A 9,886-nucleotide genomic window follows, 5' to 3' on the forward strand; every position below is an offset into this window, starting at 1 on the left:
CCACCCCATTAAAACATGCACAGTAACTATCCCAAGTGCCCTTAATTTGATCCTCTTCATTCATGCATATGGAAGAGGAGGGCATAGAGCACCCTAAAGGCAGGAAGTGTGGGGGAAATAAAGGGAACTAGAACAAAGGAACTCACTCTTGTTCACGCTTTTGTGATGGCCTGGCTTGTCTATGAGCCATATCCTGCTTTGCAATAAAGCTTTGCTTTTTTTAAACCAGTAAGTACTTTGCTTGCATGTGGTCCTTTTTTGCTTAAGTGTGGCAAGCTAGGCTGTTTCCAGAGAAGATTGGCCCATAAGACAGAAACTGATGGGGGACACTTGTCCTGAATGTGGGTGGCCATCTAATACAGTGGGGGACCCCATGAACAAAAGTGGAAGAAGGAGGAAGCTTGCTAACACAGGCTTTCTCTCTCTCCCTGTTTCCTGGCTGCCATGAGATGAGCAGCTTTTGTCTGCCATGATCTTCCTCCACAATATTTCTGCCTTGCCACAAGGCTAAAAGCACTGGTGCTAGCTGACCATAAACTGAAACTTCTAAAACCATGTGTCAAAATAAACCTTTCTTCCTTTGTTTCTGTCAGGTATTTTGTCAGAATGATGAAACGCTTACTAACACATCCTTCAAAATTCATGATAAAACTTGTTAATATATTAGTAATAAGAGGTGGAGCCTTTAGATGATTAGGCCATGAGGGCTTTGTTGTTGTAAATGGGATTAACTCCTTTATAAAAGAGGCTTCAGAGAGCTGTCTGGCCCTTTTCCCCTCTCACTATGTGAAAACACAGCATTTGCCTATCTGGAGGATGCATTAACAAGGTACCATTTTGGAAGCAGAGATGGTGCCTTCACCGTACAACATATCTACCAGTGCCTTGATCTTGGAGTTCCCAGACACTAAACAGTGAAAGAATAAACCTATTTTTTAAAGTAAATTACCCAGTGTAAGGTATTTTGTTATAGCGGCAAGTATGGAGTAAGATAGGTTTTCCCTACACCACACAATCCAAGGAGGTTCTTACCTTTGTTGTAAGCAGGTTTCCTTTCTTGAGTCCTTGGGATTCTTGACCTGTCAGCTATTGACCTGTCTCTTATCTGTCTCTTCATTGCCTCTAGTGGCAAAATTAAGCCTGAGCAATTGAGCCCCACAGATCTCAAAGAGCCTATGCATCATGCCAACAGTGTGAGGTCCATTCCATGTTATTTTCTACTAGAACTCTGCTGTCAGCTGTAGGCTCCTTGCCTGGAGCAGGTGTTCCAGGCAATTATTTACCTCCTACTGTCTGAGAAAGCAAAGATGCTTACTGCTGGCTTTTTCTTCGTAGTGTCTATATTCCTGTTTCCTTTGGTGTTGAGTCAGGAAGAAGGATGTATGGGCTCCCAGAACCTTTCTGATGATCTGTACTTCCTGACCCCCTTATTTCCAGAGCTTCCTATAACCACCTCCCCTACAAAATGGCTTTTACTCTATGTCAGAAATATTGCTTGAAATCTGAAATAGGTAGAAAAGATAACAAAGCATTTTCAGTGCTGTGTTGGGCTTGACTTTCTCTTGTCTCTGAGCAAAGGTTAATGTGTAGTTTTTGTTAGAGAAACAAATAATTTCTAATAGGACAAATAATACCACAAGATCAGGGTTTATTTCTTGCTAGACATTAACCAATTGTTGTCTAATAGTAATCTTATTCTAATATATCCTATAAATACCTAATTTCTCAGATGCTCTTTGAATTGGTTGTAACATCTTATTTTTTTTAAAGGTGGTTCTTAGGTACTTTATTTTATTATTTTTTTTCCATTAAGTTTATTGGTACATTGTAGATATACAATACAGTTACATTCATCATTAGGATCTTGTACCTTTACATGATGTATCTTGGTTCTTATTTTTTCCCCATTCCCCTGCCCTCCCTTCACCTCCTCCACCCTTCCCTATTTACAAAGACTTTGTTTCCATGTTTTTCCGTTTCTCATATTTTTTCCTTTCCCTTCTTTCCTTTCCCCTACCCCTCCCACTTTTTCTACTCCTTTAGATGTTTTCTTCCTATTTCACAATATCAATTATACATTTTGATCCTTATTTACACTTTTAGTTTTTCACATTAGAGAAACTGTTCCATAGGTTGTAACATCTTATTGACACACTCTCATTAATTAATGAGTCAAAATTGAGACACATGCTCATTTTCATTTGTATGTGAGATATGATGTCATCTTTTTGAAAATTATATTTTAATGTTATTCTATCATGTTCAGGAGCAAACAAAAAGAGGATATTAGTTTTTGCAATAGAGCCCATTTTTATTAATTATGCTGCTGAACTTTTCCCTTTTTATTTTTGTTTACTTTTCACCCAAAAATATGATTCTTTTTTCTCTTCAACAGTCCTTTATCATTCTATAGTTACCATATGACACTCTGCTCCCTCAAAAAGTAGTTTAAAAAGCTGTCTAAAAGTTTCAGACCAAACATCTGAGGTTGTTTATAGAAATGTAAATATGTCAAGTTGTTGTTAGATGAGTGTAAAAAGTGTCATACCTTTGCCAGGTAATCATAGTGACAAGAAAGGATTCCTTTGGACTTTTTTATTGACTCAACTTTTTTTGTTGTTTTTTGGTACTGGGGATTGAACTTGGGACCTTGCGCTTGTGAGGTAGGCGGAGGAACCACTGAGCTAATTGACTCAATTTTTTGACAAAATTTTGACCTCTACTGGGTACTTTCAGATTTCCACCAACCCTTCTCTCAACCAACTTTATCTAGCTCTCAAAGTAAGTTGAAGGCTTCCACCTGCAACAATGCTGTGCAGACTTTCTTTGGTGTCACTATGGAGACATACTTCTCACTGTGGGGAAATTCATATTATAATAAAGAAGACTGCTGTACAATATGGTTTAATGAGCTGAACAGCAAACAAGATAGAACTTGGTAGGAAGGAATTGAGTGGCAGCAGGGACAGTTGGAGGAAAGAAACTGTCTCAATTTCTGGTTCAGAAAGGGGAGACAAAATGTATAGTCTAATACTCCACAAGCCTGATTCTTACATATCACAGTAGGTGACTGGAGGCTCCCACCATGGGAACGATGTAGTGAGAAGCAGAATAGGCATGATCCTGAGTTGCTTCTGCATATTGTTTTGGAAGATCTAGAAAAAAATGACATGAGATTTAACAAACTTAACAATGAGACCTTGCAAATTGATAGGAAGAATACGAATGCCTAAGGAAACAAGAGGCAAAATTAATGAAAAGCTGTGTATAAAAGTACAGAGAAGGAAAAGTAATTTTCTCCCCTACCTTTCTTGTGTTCTTATACTCCAAAGCACAAGAGATAAATTAACATGAGAAAAACAAACAGAAGTTTAATAACACGTATATCTTATGTAGAAGGTATATAAGAGATATAGCTAAGTCTCTAGAGTAGACCTCTAAGAGTTATCTTAGATTTTAGGCTTAAATATTTTCCTTCCCCAAAATAAGAAGAAAGGGTGTGGTGGAAGACCTGGTAAGACAAAACTAAGGTTTGCTATGTTGATTTAAGTCGTGCCTTTCTCATTATCGGTCTTTAGTGACCCAGTCACCCTCTCTTGCTGGTGCAGTGAGAAAGACATTTGGGCAAATGCATATTTTCTTTATAGATGTGAATGTCTCTTACAAAAGGTCAGCTTTTCAGAGTTTCTTCTGTGTCTGCAGTTTCTTACTGTAATCAGTTTAAAGTAAAAATCCTCATGCCAAAGAGGCACATCTTGGGATGGGATAGTGTATTCTTCTACAGTCAAAATTCGAGGTGGCATGTTGTCAGTCCCATCACAAAGATATTTAACTGGGCAATAAATTATGAAAAACTACAAGGTAACTGGTAAAGAAATATAAATATAAATAATGCATTGTCATTTTTTGCTCATCAAGTTGACAAAGAGTTTTAAATAACAATATTTAGTAGTTATGAGAGATGTAATGGAGATGTACATACATTTTTTGATGGAAGTAGAAACTACAGATTTTCAGGAAATCAGTTTGGCAATATGAACAAATTATTGTGTGAAACAGTGTTGGGGAAGCCAGTACATAGATAGCAAAATCATCTACCAAGACAGAAACAGAGTCAAAGGCAAGTTTAATAGGTTTGTTGCATAGCAGCAGGCAAGATGCATGTGATCATTACTCATGCTACATCAAATTGAATGGATTAAGAAACGCCTAGCTTGTCAGTGTAACACAGTTCTGGGTGTTTCTGATGGTTGACAGAAAACTGAGGGAGAAAGACCTATTCTGGATAGAGGTAGCAACAACTAATAGGCTTATAGCCTGGAAGGGATAAAAGGGGGAAAGAAGAAGGAAGTTCCCGGCTTTAGAAGAGCTCCAGTCCTCGCCATTGTTTTTGGATATTGGTCTCCAGTTTCTTTAGCCTTCCAATGCAGATTTACATGGGCAACTCTATAGTGAACTTCCAGGCCTTTCACCTTGGACTGGTGCTGCAGCTTTGATCCCTCTTCTGCGGCTTCCATCTTCTTAGGCTGAGCTGCTACTGGATCATCTGGCTCTTTAGGTGCAGATGCCCAGTGTGGATTCTTCTGTTTCTGATCCTGAAGATGACCATTATGGACTCTCCTTCTGATCCTATAAGGCTCCCTAATAAATCTCTTTGTGTCCCATAATGCCCTTTGTGCCTCCTTTTGTTCCTCTAGAGAATCATAATTAATACAATGTTAGAAAGGTCTACACACTTGATAACAGAGGTGTTGCTGTTTTACTTCTTCTGTTTCCATATTTTTTATTTGTACATAGCATTGGTTACACATATTAATAGGTCTCATTTTGGCAGATATTTACATACACATAACATTTTAATAATTTCCCCCATCACCTTTTGCTGTGCTCTCCCCACTAGTTTCACATTGTTTAGGGGATTTCAATCTGTGAATGTATTTTGATCATATTCCTACATCCTATTACCTATCCTTACTCCTCCTCTCCTCTTCCTTCTTTCCTTCCTTTTGTGTGATAATAGTCTCTTTTCTACTTTCTTGTCATTTTTTAAAGATTTTACATATTAGGGAGAATGTGTGAAATTTGTCTTTCTGAGTCTGGCTTATTTCACTCAACATGGTGATCTTCAGAGCTATCCATTTTTTCTGCAAATGACAAAAATTTTTTTCTGTTTGTGGCTAAATTATTTCATTATGTACATATACACACATTTTCTTTATCCATTCACCTGTTGATTGGCACCTAAGCTGGTTCCACATCTTGGCTATTGTCTATTTTGCCACAATAAAAGTAACCCTATGGTATGCTGACTTTAATTCCTTTGGATATATACCAAGGAATGGTGCAGCTGGATCAAATGGTAGTTCTATTTTTAGTTTCCGAGAAACCTTTATACTGAGTTCCATAGTGACTAACCTAATTACATTCCCATCAGTAGTGTAAAAGCTTTCTTCCCTCACTCCCACATTCTTGCCAGCATTCATTATTATTATTATTATTATTATCATTATTATTATTATTATTTTTTATACTAGGGATTGAACTCAGGACCTTGTGCTTTCAAGGTAGGTGGTGGAACCACTGAGCTAAATCTCCAGCCCATTTTTTTTGTATTCTTGATGATAACCATTCTGAACAGGATAAGATGGAAACTCAGTGTAGTTTTAGTTTGCATTTCTCTAATGGCTAAAGATGTTGAACACTTTTTCACGTACTTATTGGCTGTTTGTATTTCTTCTTTTGAAAATTATTCAATTCTTTCCCCCCTTTATTAATTGGGTTATTTGATTTTTTTGATGTTAAGTTTTTAAAATTCTTTATATATTCTAGATATTAACTCTGTTGAAAAAGTAGCCAGCAAATATTTTCTCCCATTCTATATGTTGTCTCTGTTATTTGTTTCTTTTGCTGTGCAGAAATCTTTTCATTTGATATAGTTTCATTTGGTGATTGCTGTTATTTCTTGTGCTATTGAAGTCCTATTCAAGATGTCTTTGCCTGTGCCTATGGCTTCAATAATTTTTTTTCTATGTTTTCTTGAGGCAGGGTTTCACTATGTAGTTCAAGCTGTCCTTGAACTCACTATGTAGCCCAGGCTGGCCTCGAACTAACAGCGATCCTCCTGCCTCAGCCTCCCGAGTGCTGGGATTACAGGCATGTGCCACCATGCCCAGCCTATGTTTTCTTTTAGTAGTTGCAAAGTTTTGGGTCTTATACCTAGGCCTTTGATTGGTTTTGAATTTTTTTTTGTACAGAGTGAGAGATAGCTATCTAGTTTCTGCAAGTTGGTATCTGGTTTTCCCAATATCATTTGGTAAAGAGGCTGTCTTTTCGCTAACATATATTTTTGGCTCATTTATCCAGAAACTGGTGGCTGTACTTGCACGGGTTCACTTCTTTGTCCTCTGTTCTCTTTCATTAGTCTACATGTCTATTTTTGTGCCAGAATGAGGCTGTTTTTGTTACTATGACTTTGTGGTATAATTCGAAATTGGGCATTGTGATGCCTCCAGCTTTGCTTTTGTTGCTTAGGCTTCCTCTGGATATTTTGGGTCATTTGTGTTTCCATATGAATTTTAGGATTTTTTTCTAGCTCTGTAAAGAATGTCATTGGCATTTTTATGAGAATTGCATCAAATTTGTAAATTGCTTTTGGTAGTTTAGCCATTTTAACAATATTAGTTCTTCCAATCCATGAATATGGGAGGTCTTTCCATCTTCTAGTATCTTCTTCAATTTCTTTTTTCAATGTTCTGAAATTCTCATTATGGAGGTCTTTCTCCTCCTTGGTAAGATTGATCCCTAGGAATTTTATTTGTTTATTTTGAAGCTGTTGTAAATGGAATTATTTTCCTGATTTCTTTCTCTGCTAGTCTATAATTGCAGTACGGAAAAGCTATTGACTTTTAATGTTGATTTGGTACACTGCTACTTTGCCGAGCTTATTATGAGCTCTAAATGTCTTTAGGGTCTTCTCACTATAGAAAGTCTACTTTTCAGATATGAGTATAGCTACTCCTGCTTGTTTTCAGTTCAATTTGCATAAAATATTTTTTTTCCATCCTTTCACTTTTAGTCTGTATATATTTTTGCAAGTGAGGTGTGTTTCTTGCAAGCAACACAGGTCTTGTTTTATTAAAATCCAATTTACCAGTTTGTGTCTTTTAATCAGAGAATTCAGATAGCTGCATTAGTAGTTGCTTTCTTTCAGGGTTTGAAACACATGAACTCCCTGGCCTTAGGGTTTCCAAGGAAAAGTCTGAAATTATTCTTATAGGTTTGTCTCTATAAATGACTTGCTATTTTTCTCTTCAATATTCTTTCCTTGTTCTGTACTCTTGCTGTTTTAACTACAGTGTGACTTAGAGAGGTTCTTTTTTAGTCATGCCTATTTAAGGTTCTGAATGCCTTTTGTACCTGGATGTTTATATCTTTTCCAAGATTGTGGAAACTTTCTGTTATTATTTCATTAAACAGATTTTCCATGCCACTAGTCTGAACCTCAGCACTACACTACACTAAAATTCATAAGTTAGGTATTTTAACTATGACCAAGAGTTCTTTTTCTTTTAGGGTTGAATATTTTTCCCAGATTTATTGAGGTATAATTGACAAATAAAGTGTTTTGATATATGCTTACTTTGTGAAATTATTACTACATTCAAGCTCCATCTCCTCACAGAGTTGCCATTTTTCTTTTTGTGGAGAGAACTTTCAAATGCACTCTTTTCCCAAGTTTCAAATAAGCCATCTTACTGACTATATTTATCATGCTGTACTTTGGATATCCAGTTTATTTACCCTCCATTAATGAATTTTTGTACACTTTGAGTAGCATCTTCCCATTCCCCTTTCCCCAGACTAGCAGTCCAGTCTACCTGGCTTCTGGGACAGTGTTTTTAATCTAAGAGAGGGCAGGAGGAGGGGGGAAGGGAGAATATTATGTGATTATATATCTACCTTTATGAATTTCTTCCTTGTTTTGATAGTACTTTGACATCCTCCAGAAATGATATGTGTGTCTTTTTTTCTGCTCTCCACTCTTATTTGTACCCGGTCTGGAGAAGAGATGTAACCTCAGAGAAGAGAGAAGAGGAGGATCCAACTCAAGAGACTCCATAAAGTGTGGATTGATAAATCCTTGCTCTGCAAACAACTGCTGTGGGATCCATGTACAGAGTCTGAGGTCCAGTTCCTGCATCTCTACTTCTCATCATCACTCTCTGGATCTTCATTGTCACAGGCAATACATGAGGGACAAGCACTCAAGTCTGTTCTGCTGGCTACTCAACTAGAATGCTCTCAGAGAATTTGAAAGTGGCATCCAGCCCTGGTAGCCAGTCTAGTGGGAAAATAGTTGGAGCCAGAAGGCCAGGGTTTAAGACTTGGGTTTATTCTTTACCTTCTATATAATACCAGGCAAACACAATCTCTTTGAGCCTTAGTTTTCTCGTTATAAAACGAAGGATACTCTATTAGTGTGTTTTCTGTTGCTGTAACAAAATACCTAATGCCGGTACTTTATAAAGGAAAGAGATGTATTTAGTTCTCTGTTTTGGATGTTGAAAGTCCAAGTTGGGCAGCCTCATCTGTTTTGCCTTTGTGTCATAACACGGCAGAGAAGCAAGAAGGAAAACAATGGGCTGCTTGCAGAAGAGGTCAAACCGAGGAGTGACCTTGGTAACAACCCACTGTCCTCAGAACTAACAGAGTCCATGAGAACTGCATTCTTCCCTACTGGGGCCAACACTCGAAATGATTTAATCACTTTCCATTAGGCCCCAGCTATTAAAGATTCCACCATCTCTCTACACTGCCATACTGAAGACCAAGCCTCTCTCACTTGAAGCTTTGGGGGAAATCACATACAAACTGATGCTAATATCTACCTCACAGAATTACAAAGCTTTAGTGAAATATATGGTTAGGACCTAGTGTACAAATGACCAATGCTCTTTTTTTTTTTAGCATTTTGAATCTTTAAGTTAGGAAATATCCACTTAATGTGACGAATTTGGAAGTAATGACTAAAATGAATCAAACTTTTTTTTTACAAACTTTAGCCTATAAACCTTTTAGCTTCCACTTGGCCCTTCCAGCAGATAACACTGAATACTCCAAGAAGAAAGGCAACTTTCACAGCATTCTAGCTTTCTCTTTTCTCTTTTTTTTTCATCTGTGGCCTCCAAATCATTCTTTACAAGGTTAGGGCTGGACTTTACAGAGAATGAAGTCTTGTGGCCCTGGTCTTTTGCCATATCTGGTTTTGCCAGTCTAGAACTTCTTATAAATGGAATCAGACAATACATATCCTATTGTTTCCAATTTTTTTTTCACTCAGTATAACAACACTGAGACTCATCCACATGGTTTGTGTATTAGGAGTGTTGTTTCTGTTATTGCTGAGTAGCATTCCATAGAATAAACATGCGCAATTCATTTCATCACTCTGCTGATGGATATTTGGTTGTTTCTAGTTTGTTGTTCTTCTAGTTGTTGAGACCAGAGATAAGAATTTGGTAGAGAGTCCCACTAGTAACATACTTGTCTGCATTGCTTTAGGAAAACTTCCCATATGATTCTTCTAAGAGTCTATGAGAGCTGGAATTTTCAAGGAATGATTCAGTTGGATTTTTCATACTTTGAGGAGGTCTGTACAGGTTTCAGTCTATAGTTGGCTGGCTCTAAGGCAGAGTGGCACATGGTAGAGAGGTGTCACAGAGAAGAAATAGTTCATTGCATACAGAAGACAGCAAAAGCAGCAAGAAGAGTTCTTGAATATCTTGACGATAATTTCTGCTTTTATTTTCTTTCTTAGTGTCTGCATTTAATAGTTCCTCAACTTTATCATAAAGCCCCGAAATTCTGTCTTCTGCTTGGTCCAGTC

Source organism: Heterocephalus glaber, unplaced genomic scaffold (genome assembly GCF_053883595.1).
Source record: "Heterocephalus glaber isolate CG9 unplaced genomic scaffold, H.glaber_assembly_v1.0 deba00001662, whole genome shotgun sequence".
Taxonomy (NCBI): domain Eukaryota; kingdom Metazoa; phylum Chordata; class Mammalia; order Rodentia; family Bathyergidae; genus Heterocephalus; species Heterocephalus glaber.